Raw genomic sequence first — 14555 nt, 5'->3', positions numbered from 1 at the left:
GAATCCCCACTCCATGGGGATACCATGGAAGTTTGCTAGGCGACCTTGGGCCAGTCACACACTCTCAGCCTAACCAACCTCACCGGGAGGATTGTGAGGATGTTGTGAGGATAAAACAGAGGAGAGGAGAACAAGGAACACTGCTTTGGGACCCCACTGAGGAGAAAGGTGGGGTTGCCAACCTCCAGGTAGGACAGGGCATTCTCCTGGAATTACAAGTGATCTATGTGCAAAAGAGATCCGTTCCTCTGGAGAAAATGGACATTTTGGAGGATGGAGATTTTGGGGATGGAGCCTGTGGAAGGCGGAGTTTAGGGAGGGACTTCAGTGGGGTATAATACAATAGAGTCCATCCTCCAAAGCAGCTATTTCCTCCAAATGAACTGATTTACATCAGCTGGAGGTCAGTTGTAATAGCAGGAGATCTCCAGCTACTAGGGTTGCCAGGTCCGTGTTGGGAAATACTTGGATATTTTTGGGGCGGAGTCTGAGGAGGGCGGGGTTTGGGGACTTCAATGCCCTAGAGTCCAATTGCCAAAGAGGCCATTTTCTCCAGGGAAACTGATCTCTATTGGCTGGAGATCAGTTGTAATTGCAGGAGATCTCCAGCTATTGCCTGGAGGTTGGCAACCCTACCAGCTACTACCTGGAGGTTGTAGGAAAAAGGTACCTCTATGCTAGTACCTGAGGTTTTGAAATCAGCAAGGATGCGAAAGAATATAAACAAAGTGCAAAATTTTATAATGCTACACAATAACACAAAACACAACAAATAATACACAAATGTAACATAAGCAACATAAATATGTGCATCACCAACAAGCAGCCAAAGACCAACATATATAGTCCAAAATTATACAGTCCTTCAAAAGGTAAGTGTTCAGCAATCCTTTGAAAGGTAAGTGTATACAGTCAACAATGGTCCCACGAAGGTACCATGATATATCTTTATATCTTATATATCATTATATATTCTTTTGCATCTATACTACCTGGAGGTTGGCAACCCTAACCCCAGATGGAGCCTGGGGAGAGAAGGGTTTGTGGAGGGGAGGGACCTCAGCAGGGTATAATGCCACAGAGCCCACCCTCCAAAGCAGCCCTTTTCTCCAGGGGAACAGTTGTAAGCAATTGTAACAGAGATCAATTTTAGAGGGAGATCTCCAGGTACTGCCTCGAGGTAGGCAACCCTAGTGGGACATGGCTGATTTAACAGAGGCCTGCTCTGTGTTTAAGCCCAAATTGTGATTTTGAAATCTATTATCATTAAAGTTTTATAATTAATAGGGCAACGGTACACACTGGGAAGAAAGCAAACATGAGAGTGCCTCTTCTTTGGGAACATTTTTAATAAATATTTGTTATAAAGATATCCTTGAATGTGCTTAGTCATGAACAGTTCTTTTTATAGGTCCACTGGTGTGTGTGTGTGGGTTTCTTGGCATTCCTCTAAGGCCATGAGTATCCCTTAACCTTTACTGAATTAACAAAAGGCTAAGAGAGACAAGGCCAAGGATTTTGTGATTTCATAATTTTTTTCCTGCTTTAGGGTAAACAAAGTGAAGCACTTTTCTGCCAAAGGAAAATGATATCACTTTCAGATGGAGTAATTCTCGTTAACCTCTCCTTTGTACTTTGGATTTGGAAGGATACATAATATTAGAACCTGCGCTATATTAATACAGTTTGTCCGGAATTCAACTATGCACCATTAAACAAATTGAAAGGAGATGGTTTAAAACTGCTCGTCCGTGGGGTGAGGCCTCTATGTTTAATCCTACTGGGTGCCCCAAAACAATAATATCATAAATAATTATTAGATTCCGTTAACTGGGACAAAATCATTTAATTAAAAGAGTCTCCCTAGAATATTTGTTTGGAAAAAGTCATATGAAGCCACCTTCTGCTGAGTCCGATCATTAGCCTGTCCAGGTCAGAATGGTCTAATCTAGGGGCGTCGAACTCATTTGTTATGAGGGCCAGATATAACATAAATGTCACTTGGTGGGGCCGGGCCATCTGTACCATAAAATTTAGATACAAACTTTATAGTACACACTGGCAAAGCCAATTAATGATATTATTTTTTATTTAATTTTTTATTTAAAATACAAACATGCTAAATACAATAACACTCTTACTGCATTTTCTTTTATTTAGCAGTCTTTGGTCATTGACACCTTGGGACTGGAGGGGGGTGGCTGCCTCCAGCTCACCAGCTAGGGTTGCCAACCTCCAGGTGGTGGTTGGAAATCTCCTGCTATTACAAGTGATCTCCGGGCGACAGAGATCAGTCCCCCTGGAGAAAAGGGCTGCTTTGAAGGGGGACTCTATGGCATTATCAGGGTTGCCAAGTGCCAGGTGGTGGCGGGCAAACCTCTGCCAATCCACCTGGTTGCCCACTGCCCAGGTGAGGGTCGGCGGTTCACATCCGGAAGTGCTGCATTGCAAAGGGTTGGTTTCCACTCAAACTCCCAGTTTGAGTGATAAAGGCCTGTTGCAATGCAGCACTTCCAGGTGTAAAATGCATCACAAGGGGCCGTTTTACACTCAAACTGGGAATTTGAGTGGAAAATGCCCCCTTGTGATGCGTTTTACACCCGGAAGTGCTGCATTGCAACAGGCCTTTACCTAGGGTTGCCAGGTCCCTCTTCGCAACCGGTGGGAGATTTTGGGGGCGGAGCCTGAAGAGTTTGCGGAGGGGAGGGACTTCAATGCCGTAGAGTTCAATTGCCAAAGTGGCCATTTTTCTCCAGGTGATCTGGAGATCAGTTGGAGATCAGTTGAATTAGCAGGAGATCTCCTGCTACTACCTGGCAGTTGGCAACCCTACTAGCATAGCCATTTTTGGTGACCAAAGAAGACCTCTCCTTCCTTTTTCAGCTGGAAATCAGTTGAATTAGCAGGAGATCTGCTACTACCTGGCAGTTGGCAACCCTACCTTTACCACTCAAACTGGGAGTTTGAGTGGAAACCGGCCCTTTGCAATGCAGCACTTCCAGATGTGAACCAGAAGTGATTGGGTGCACACGACCCCCACCTCCACTCTAAAAACCTCCCGCGGAAGAAGCAGAGGGACCTGGTAAGCCTAGGCATTATACACCATTGAAGTCCCTCCTCTCCCCAAGCCCTGCCCTCCCCAAAATCTCCAGGCATTTTCCAACCCAAATCTAGCAACCCTAACGCCAGCCCAGATCGGGACTAAGAGGGGGGGGGCTGGCTTGCGGACCGGATAAGAGCTCTCAAGGGGCCGGATCTGGCCCCTGGGCCTTACATTTGATACCCCTGGTCTAATCTTACTGACAGCAGCTCTCCAGGGTCTTAGGAAGAGGTCTCTCACATCTTGTTAACAGGAGATGCCAGGGATTGAACCTGGGCCCTTTTGTATGCCGAGCCAATGTTCTAGCACTGAGCCACAGCTCCTCCCCTTATTATGATGTTGAGCAGTTGGAGGTGGTGAATAGGATCTTGAATATGGTTAAACTTCCTTGAACAGTTAGAGGCTCCAGAGGTGGTTTGGTTGCCTTTGGAAAGGAGAGTATTAGAGACTTGCAGTGTTTCACTTGCTTTATTGGCTTACAAACAGAGCACTGGTGAAAGCATAGAGGCATAGAGGTATTCCCTACCAACCCTCAGATCCCGAGACAGTTCTTCCTCATTATGTAGGGTTGCCAACCTCCAGGTGATATGGTAAACTAAAGTTAGCGTGCTGTAAGATAATTAGCAAACGAAAAACAGTCACAAACTGCAAAATCACTAAGCTTGATGGTAATAACTAGTCATTGTTCTAGGACTGCATATGCTGTGTTTTCAGTTTATTTGTATGATTTTGGACAATGTCCATGTTTGCAGCAGATACTGGGTGTATCTTTGCGTTGTTTTATGCTTTATTACCATAAAGCTTAGTGATTTTGCAGTTTGTGACTGTTTTTCGTTTGCTAACCTCCAGGTGATGGCTGGAGACCTTCTGGAATTCTGACTGATCTCCAGGCTATAGAGATCAGTTCCCCTGGAGGAAATGGCTGTTTTGGAAGGTGAACTCCAAAGGCATTATACCCTGCTGAGATCCCTAGTATCCGTTCTAACTAACAGCCATGAATACCCCTCTCCTCCATGAATATGTCCACTGCCCTCTTAAAGCCCTGCAAGCTGGCAGCCATCACCATATCCTGGGGCAGGGAGTTCCACAATTTAACTATGCGTTGTGTGAAAAAATACTTCCTTTTATCTGTTTTGAATCTCTCACGCTCCAGCTTTAGCAGATAACCCCGTGTTCTAGTATTATGGGAGAGGGAGAAAAACTTCTCCCTGTCCACTCTCTCCAAACCATGCATAATTTTATAGACCTCTATCATGTCTCCCCTCAGCCGCCTTCTTTCCAAGCTAAACAGCCCTAAGCATCTTAACCGCTCCCCATAGGACAGTTGCTCTAGTCCCCTAATCATCTTGGTTGCTCTTTTCTGTACCTTCTCAAGTTCTGTAATATCCTTTTTTAGGTGTGGTGACCAGAACTGTACACAGTATTCCAAGTGTGGTCTCACCATAGATTTGTACAAGGGCAGTATGATATCAGCAGTTTTATTCTCTATTCCTCGTCTAATTATGGCCAGCATGGAATTTGCCTTTTTTACAGCAGCCGCACACTGGGTTGACATCTTCATTGAGCTATCCACTACCACCCCAAGATCCCTTTCTTGGTCTGTCGCTGCCAGCACAGATCCCATCAGTGTATATGTGAAGTTGGGATTTTTTGTCCCAATATCCATCACTTTACACTTAGTCACATTGAATCTCATTTGCCATTTTAATGCCCATTCTTCCAGTATGCAGAGATCCTTCTGGAGCTCTTCACAGTCCGATTTTGTTTTAACCACCCTAACTAATTTGGTGTCATCTGCAAACTTGGCTACTTCACTGTTTAACCCCCACTCCAGGTCATTGATGAACAGGTTGAAAAGCACCGGTCCCAACACAGATCCCTGAGGCACCCCACTGCTCACATCCCGCCATTGGGAGAACTGACCATTGATTCCTACTCTCTGCTTCCTATTTTTCAGCCAGCTCTCAATCCATTAGAGGACCTGTCCTCTTATCCTGTGACTATGAAGTTTGCTTAGCAGTCTTTGGTGGGGAACTTTGTCAAAAGCTTTTTGGAAATCCAAATACACAGTATCCACAGGCTCATTCCTGTCCACATGCTTATTGACGCTTTCAAAAAACTCTAATAGGTTAGTGAGACAGGACCTACCCTTACAGAAGCCATGTTGGGTTTTGCCCAGCAGACCTTGCCCTTCTATATGTTTGACAATTCTATCTTTAATAATGCTTTCCACTAATTTACCCGGAACAGACGTTAAGCTAACTGGCCTGTTATTTCCTGGGTCCCCCTGGAACCTTTTTTATAAATGGGTGTTACATTGGCCATTCTCCAGTCCTCTGGTACATTCTCCAGTCCTCTGATCGAAGGGACATATTACATATCTTTGTGAGACGTTCTGCAATTTCCCATTTGAGTTCTTGAAGAACTCTAGGATGAATACCGTCTGGTCCCTGTGACTTGTTAGTTTGCAGTTTGTCTAGACGTTCTAGGACTTCCTGCCTTGTTACCACTATTTGCCTCAGTTTCTCATTTTCCCCTCTCCAAAATCTCTGTTAAGGAGAAGGAATCTGCCCTGTATCTTCAACAGTGAAGACAGATGAGAAGAATTAATTTAGTTTCTCAGCAATCGCTTTATCCTCCCTTAGAGTTCCTTTACTCCCATTGTCATCCAATGGTCCAACCGCTTCCCTAGCTGGTTTCCTACTCCTAATATACTTAAAGAATTTCTTATTGTTTGTTTTGATGTGTTTAGCAATATGCCCCTCAAAATCTTTTTTTGCATCTCTAATTATCTGCTTGCATTTCCTTTGTGCAAGTTTGTGTTTGCTTCTGCTCGCCTTGTTTGGGCAAACCTTCCAGTCTCTGAAGGAAGACTTTTTTTCTCTAATTGCTCCCTTCACCTTACCCATTAGCCATGGTGGTGATCTCTTGGACTTATTACTACCTTTCCTGACCTGTGGTATACAAGATAGCTGAGCCTCTAGTAATGTGGACTTGAGTAACCCCCAAGCCTTTTCAAGAGATTTAACCCTCCTAACTGTTCCTTTCAACTTCCTCTTTACCAGTTTTCTCATTTTAGAGAAGTTCCCTCTTTTAAAGTCAAAGGTAATTGTGTGAGATTTCCCAGTCACTTTCCCACTTAAATATAAATTAAATTTGATGCTATTGTGATCACTATTGCCAGCTGGCTCAATTACATCCACATCCCACACTAAATCACTGGCAGCACCACAGAGTATTAAATCCAGGATCGCCTGCCCTCTGGTTGGGTCTATGACCAACTGTTCGAGGGCACAGTCATTTAGGATGTCTAAAAATTTTATCTCTTTGGCTTGACTGGAGCATACATTTATCCAATCAATATGAGGGAAGTTGAAGTCTCCCATTATTACTACTTCATTACCTTTACATGCTTCCCTAATTTCTTTCTCCATCTCAAGATCACCCTGAGCCATTTGGTCAGGGGGCCGATAGAACGTCCCCAGTACTAAATCTCCTTTGGGGCCCGGAATCATCACCCATAAGGATTCTGTGGACGAGTCTGCCCTTTTTATGGTCTCTAGCTTATCAGACACTATGCCTTCCTTGATATACATAGCAATACCCCCTCCAATACGCCCTTCCCTGTCATTTTTATACAGTTTGTAACCAGGGATGACTGTATCCCACTGGTTCTCTCCCCTCCACCAGGTTTCTGTAATGCTCACTATATCTATGTTTTCCCTTAAAACCTTGCACTCTAATTCCCCCATTTTTGCTTGGAGGCTTCTAGCATTAGCATAGAAACACCTCCACACTGTTTCTCTCTTTCGACTTGCCTGGCATGTGCCTTTGGGCATCTTTAAGTGGCTATCCATCATTTCCCCCCCATTCCCTTTCATGTCCAAGTAATTCCCATGGGGGCAATCTGAAGCAATTTTCCCTTTGTCCATGTGCACTGAGTTTGCCCGAACCGGATGCTTCTCAGCTCCTGTCGGCTTTCCCCGCAGGTTCAGTTTAAAAGCTGCTCTGCCACCTTTTTTATATTACGTGCCAGCAGTCTGGTTCCATCCTGGTTCAAGTGGAGCCCATCCCTTTTGTATTGGCCCGGCTTGTCCTAATGACAGGGGGGCGTTTTAAAAGGATCCCGATTAGCGGAAGACTTTGCCCGTGTGAAACTGGAGAAATGGAGACTGTGGCCCATGTGTTACTAAGATGCCCCTGGTATAAAGAAGAGCTTTCCAGATATATTTTACCCTTGTTAAAGGGCAACAGAGAGCTCTCAGATTCAGCAATACTGCAGCTGCTTTTGGAGGGGGAAAAAGAACAAGTTACATTAGCCACAGCTGGGTTCGTGCAATAGTTCTTAAAATTTGCCCTCTAATGATTTCCCTAAAGACGAGCTCAGTTTTAAGGTAAGGAGGAAAGCTAAATCCAATTTGACGAACTTGTACTGCATTTTGTACCTTTTAATTTAGTTATATTTATGAAATGCAAATAGTTTATTAAGTAAAAAAAAAAAAAAACCCGCGGTGTCGCAACAAATTTTTCTCCCTCTTCCTTTATTAGGCCCCTTTTTAGAGGTAAGAACAGTTTTTAATGAAACAGAGTAAATTTTCTCCTCAATGCCCCAACAGAGATAATAAAACAAGTGGCCAGGTCTTGCAGACGGGAGTATCATCAGAAAGGCCAATTGAGTCACACTTTTATCCCTGAGCAGGATAGGGCCTTATGTTCTTAATAGGCAGTCCTTTTAGAATTAATATCTGTTTGTTTGTTAAGAAGTGCGTGAATTCTAAATAATAGTGGATTTGTACATTTTATATGGGGAAAACTGAATGTTGCAGAGTTTTAAAGTTTGTGTTGAACTGGTCTTTTGACCACAATAAATGATTTTGATTTGATTTGATTTGAAGGTGCTGGTTTTAACCTTTAAAGCCCTACATGGTCTGTGACTTTCTTACCTTAAGAAAGCCTCTCCCATTATGACCCCCCCACAGTGCTTGTGTTCTGTTTCACATGGACCTCTGGTGATGCCTGACTCTTAGGGTTGCCAGGTCCCTCTTTGCCACTGGCAGGAGGTTTTGGGGGCAGAGCCTGAGGAGGGCAAGGGTTTTGGGGAGGGGAGGGACTTCAACGCCATAGAGTCCAATTGCCAAAGAAGCCATTTTCTTCTGGGGAACTGATCTCTATCAGCTGGAGATCAGTTGTAATCGCAGGAGATCTCCAGCTACTACCTGGAGGTTGGTAACCCTACTGACAGTCGGGTAGCTCATTTAACCTCAACCTGAACAAGGGCTTTTTTGTTTGTGGCCCCAACCTGGTGGAATGCTCTGCCTGAAGAGACTCGTGCCCTTCCATTGAGGCAATCTTACTGGGCCTACTATCAGCTTCTCCACCCATCATGCCAAAGTGCAGGTGTATTACATAGTTTTATACAATATTTGTATTTTATTTATGTTTTGTATCAATGTTGTTAACTGCCCCAAGCCTCAATAGTCAGGGAAGGGTCCGGATAAAAATATAAATAAATAAATTAATTAATCTTTCCCCCAGCTCACAAATGAATGATCTGCTGTCAGTCCTTAGCTCTTAACATGAGTTTCTGTTATTCTTTGGTGAAAGAGGCAAGCCACCCCACCAACCCCACCAAATTAAACATACATCCATTTGACAACAACGAGAAAAGAAGACATGTACTTTGAGCTGAATTAAAATCCATGCCGTTAATATTTTGCGGGGGAAGAACTGCCGGGAATTGCCTTGTTCGCATTTCCTTCTTTTTTGGCACCTAAATTGCTTTGTGTTCACTCAGCCTTTAATGGATTTTGTGTGTGTGTGCCCAGGATGATTATAAAGAACAGCAACGATTTGTAAGAAGAAAATCCAGGAAATAGTTTCCAACCTCTTGGAGCAATAGTCTATCAGCGCTTTTCAAACAGCCTCTGAGACAATTGGGAGTCCAGCTGGCTGGGTCGCACCCTGATGCATTTTCTGGGTTGGCACATGAAAATGTTGCAGAGTCCCCTTGCTTTGTAAGCAGCTGTGCAGAAAGAAAGCCTGCCGATTTGTGCTGTAGATTAGGTCAGCCAGATGCTGTGGCTTGTGGTTACAATCATTTCTTCTCTTGCTGACACAATACACGAGACCAGTGATTTGGAGCGATTCCTTCTGCATCGTGGGAGAACCTGGCTCACAATGGCTCCTCTGGTGGAGCACACTGGCTGGTGGCCTTTGGCCTTTGGTGTGAAATGCTCTTGGAAATGTGAAAAAGTCTATTAACCCAGCAACTGGAGAATTTAGTTTAATGTCATAGGTGGAAAGCCCTTTTCAGCCGTTACTATTTTGACACTCCTACCTTGCATACTGGAACAGCGCACTATGCACTATGCATGATTCTCTCAATTTGCCATTTTGAGTGAATTCGGGCAACGCATGTATAATATGCACATTGCTCTATTCACAAAAAAATGGCGAATGTGCCTGTATTGAGAAGAGTGCACATAACACGGTCTTGTGGTACAAGACAAATTCAGCCCAGTGTGAATCCTTCCTTCAACTCAAGGAACCTTCCTCCACCAGAACTCTTTAGAAACTGGTGCAATCGTATGTGAAAAGAGTCTTGAATAAATATCTGCAAAATGCCAAGAGATGGATTTAGGAATTGTTGGGGGTGATGGTTAGGGCTGCCAGGTCTCCCCTTGCCCCTGGCAGGAGCTTGCTGGAGGGGTGTTTTGCGAGCATGCAGTGCACATGTGCAATAATGTCCTTTCCGGGGTAAACTAGGAAGCAACGGGGACGCTCTAGCATGTCCCTAAAAAAACTTCTATGGAAACCATAGGTTTTTTGGAGGGATGTGCTAGAGCATCCTCATCACTTCTGGGTTTACCCTGCAAGGGATGTTATTGCATCGTGTGTGGCAGCGCATGCATGCCATTTGTTCCTTCCCCCCTTTAGCTGGCCCGCTCCTCCCACTGGCCAGCTGAGGGGTGACGGGCAGGCCTGTTAATTGGCGGGCAATTGCCTACTATTAACAGGCATCTGACAACCCTAGTGATGGTGAACGTAGCTGTGAATTTCCTGCATTGTGAGATGACCCTTGAGGTCCCTTCCAGCTCTATGTTTCTATGATTTACTTAGTTACTTCATTTGTACCCTGCCTTTCTCCCCGGTGGGAACCCAAAGCAGCTTACATTGTTCTCCTCTCCTCCATTTTATACTCACAACAGGTGTAGTGGTTAAGAGTGGTGGTTTGGAGTGGTGGACTCCGATCTGGAGAAAAGGGTTTGATTCCCCACTCCTCCACCTGAGCAGTGGAGGCTAATCTGGTGAACTGGATTTATTTCCTCACTCCTACACATGAAGCCAGCTGGGTGACCTTGGGCCAGTCAGAGGTCTCTCAGCCCCACCTACCTCCCAGGGTGTCTGTTGTGGGGAGGGGAAGGAAAGGTGATTGGAAGCCACTTTGATTCTTCCTTAAGTAGTAGAAAAAGTTGGCATATAAAAGCCAACTCTTCTTCTTCTTATCTGAGGTAGCTTAGGCTGAAAGAGTGTGACTAGCCCAAGGTCACCCTTCATGGCACAAGTGGGGATTCAAACCTGGATCTCCCAGATACTAGTTCAACACTCTTAACCACTATACCACACTGTGTCTAATAGTGAAATCTAATTAGGAAAGAAAAGGAATCAGAAAAGGATGTACAATAGTGAACTTCCACATTCCTTTCACTTTCCTTCTGATCTTGTGACTCTCACCGTTATGTATCGGTGAGAAGATATATATTTGAATAGGTATTAGCCAAGAGGGCCAACATTTCCTGGTTCTTTTCTGTTCTGGGGGAACATGCGTGCGACTCCAGTTTGAAATGGCCTGAACGACGATAGACGGGAGCGTAAATCAGTTTTGACGGCTCCTGTCTGGCCTAACATCCTGGCTAGCCAGACAGTGACAGAGGATGATGGCGATCTTCTACTTCCTGTTTCGTGTACCCTTTCCATTAAAAAAAGAAAAGAAAAAGATTTTTAACCTTTCAGGGCTGTGTAATTCCACTATATCTCTACATCATATAATTGGTTCATTTAATGAATCTTGGTTCTGAAGAATTACCTGCCCCCAGAACAGGCATTCCCAGATCAGTAACTCTTACTGAACCATCGCTACTATTTCCAGGCACAATTCAAAGTGCTGGTTTTTATCTTTAAAGTCCTAAGTGTCTTGAGGCTGGTGATAACTTTGTACATACATGAATTGTGGCAATCCCATCAATTCCTCTGACCCATATAATAGAATAATTGGGCACAGGGACAGGGAGGAAGTTATCGCATCAGTTACTTTAAAAAGGAGTTCAATTATAGGCAAAGCCAACCCAGTAGTGCTACTAAGCAACCGCCATTCATTTCATTGCAGAAAACAAAGCCCAGAGAAGTGGAAATGAAAAACATTGGCAAGTAATTGGCCTTTTATGCATGGGTTGTTTCCGTGGCGATCACCCCCCAACTACTTTGGGGTTTCATTTTCATTATGCACATCTTTTCCAACCTTCAGAAGTCACTTTGCTCTAGAGTTGCCAACTTCCAGGTGGTATAACCGAACAAAAACGAGGCTCTGTGCTGTATAGTAATGTTAGAAAACAAGACCAGCACACAAATCTCAATGCAATACAATTGTATTAAAAGTGCAAGGTGACAAGTGAATACTTAGCTCTAAGATAACGACGAACAATATATATACAATATATATACACAAATATACTAAATGGACTGATGGATTCTTCTTTCCAAGGTAAGTACACTTTAGATCATATTGTATTGCAGAATTGTCAGTATAGAAGGTAGACAATGGAAGTCCCCAATGAAGACAGCTGAAGAAGAGATGAAAACTACGGTCGTGTCGTCTAGATCAATATTCACGTTTCGCCAAAGGCTTCATCAGCTGATCATAATCTATGGCTGGAGATCTCCTGCTATTACAACTGATCTCCAGCCGATACCAGCTGGATATCTCCTGTTATTACAACTGATCTCCAGCCAATAGAGATCAGTTCCCCTGGAGAAAATGGCCGCTTTGGCAATTGGACTCTATGGCATTGAAGTCCCGCCCCTCCCCAAACCCCGCCCTCTTCAGGCTCTGCCCCAAAAACCTCCCGCCAGTGGTGAAGAGGGACCTGGCAACCCTACTTTGTTCTCCCCCCCCCTGTGTTTTCCCCTCATTTTCTGGATGCTGCCAGAAACAGCATTCAGAAAACGCGGGGGAAACGCAGGGAGAGAGCGAAGTGATTTTTAAAAGCCGGAAAACACGTACATAATGAAATTGAAGCCCAAAGTAGTGGGGGGGGGGTCGCCAGGGAAACAACCCATGCATAAAAGGCCTTTGTGTATTGCTTTTGTTCGCAGCTGCTAGGACACCCTCTATCACGTTCTCCCTTTTTTTATATAGAGTAGAGGCTGTAGAGCACTGGTTCCCAACCGGGGGTCCGTGGACCCCCAGGGGTCCGCGAGAACTAAATTAAGGTCCGCGAAGCAAAGTTATAAACCCATAATAAATTACTATTTTCAATTAAAAGTTCTCTATTATAAAAATATATTCAAATATTATTCTAAGTTTAATGTTTAACTAACAGTTATGATTAAAGTTTATTTTCAAATTCTGGGAATTTTTATTTTGAACCTTGGGGTCCCTGCCCCGAACAAAAAAATCCTAGTGGTCCCTGGTCAAAAAAAGGTTGGGAACCACTGCTGTAGAGAATGAGAAGGCGTTTTAGAAATCTTTTAGAGCCACCTCCCTTGTTATTCCCATGTATATGAAGTGTATAATCTAAGAAGTTTCAGGTGTGTCCATAAAAGTGTTGTGTGTTGATGGGACAAAACCGTGTTTGGGTGGTGGAAAGTGCCATCAAATCACAGCTGACTTATGGCAACCCCGCAGGGTTGTCAAGGCAAGAGACACTCAGAGGTGGTTTGCCATTGCTTGCCTCCGCGTTGGCAGAGAGATTTCTGGGAGCACTGTAACTGTCTCAAGGTCACCCAGCAGGCTTCATGTGGAGGAGTGAGGAATTGAACCTGGTTCTCCAGATTAGAGTCTGCGACTCTTAACCCCCATGCTGTCTCTCTGTGTTTAATGGGTGAATCATACAGGTTGCCACCCTCTAGGTGGTGGCTGGAGATCTCCTGCTATTACAACTGATCTCCAGGCGACAGAGATCAGTTTCCTTGGAGAAAACGGCCGCTTTGGCAATTGGACTCTATGGCATTGAAGTCCCTCCCCTCTCCAAACATCACCCTCCTCAGGCTCCACCCCCAAAATCTCCAGGTATTTCCCAACCTGGAGTTGGCGACCCTACTCATGCCTGCATTACATCATCCTGGTCATGCTGAACATATGCGTATCTGCATTTTCTGCATGTTCACTGCGTTTTGCAAGTGGGAGGATAGGACAGGGCAGACCCTTCTGAGTCCTGTTTGGACTTTTGGCACGACATGATCTTCTGGGGTGGGCCTCCGGATGACCCTACTCTTCTGTAACAACAAGTGACTTCCATGGGCGATAAGTTGGTCTCCTGACTATATCTTGCTGACATAATAAGATACACTCCTTTTTGTAGAGACAGGCTGTCTTTGTACTTCTTCAAAAGGCAGAAAGGCTCAGAGGATTCTAGAGATGCTTGTGCTCTGGACAATAGAAGTGGCCTGCCTGAGGCCTAGAAAATGGCTCAGAAAGAGCAGGAAAATGGCTTTGTGTTACAGGGAAGATGGCTCTGCACTGCAGGGTAGGTTTTCTTGCCTGTCCCATGTTGCCAGGAGGATCACAGGTAGTGCAAATTCCCCTTACCCATGTTTGGAATGCCAAAATGGTAACAATGAAAAGGGCAATTGAGCCAGTGTCCAACGGTAAATAAATATGTAATGCCACATGTTGGCTGCTTCACTGTGGTTCCAGGTCTTGCTGATATAATAATGGCTGACATCAGGCACTGTGTGGCTGTACCATGATGCTGGTGCGCAAAGGTGACAGGATGTTATTCTTTGATTTAGAAGAACAATGTGTTTCTTCATGTGCACTGAGTAAAAAAAGGGTTGCCTAGGATTCCAGGATGCAGAAGTAACGAAGCATCCTTTGACATTTAGAAGACCTTTTCTCATGCACTCTTCCCTAGCTTGATCCTGAGATACAATGGCAGGGGAGTGAATCAATTATAAATGGCATCGCTTTGCTTTGCAAGTCCGCTTAAGGGTTTGGACAAATGTTGCCAGCTTAGAATAGGTGGGGGAAATGATGATCCTCAAGGAATGCAAGGACAATGATTTTAAAAAGGGTAAGAAATAAAATTGAAGAGCCCTGTGGCGTAGAGTGGTAAGCTGCAGTACTGCAGTCCAAGCTTTGCTCACGACCTGAGTTCGATCCCGACGGAAGTCGGTTTCAGGTAGCCGGCTCAAGGTTGACTCAGCCTTTCATCCTTCCGAGGTCGGTAAAATGAGT

This window comes from Euleptes europaea, chromosome 11 (genome assembly GCF_029931775.1).
Source record: "Euleptes europaea isolate rEulEur1 chromosome 11, rEulEur1.hap1, whole genome shotgun sequence".
NCBI lineage: Eukaryota > Metazoa > Chordata > Lepidosauria > Squamata > Sphaerodactylidae > Euleptes > Euleptes europaea.
This window is presented reverse-complemented; position numbering follows the sequence as displayed.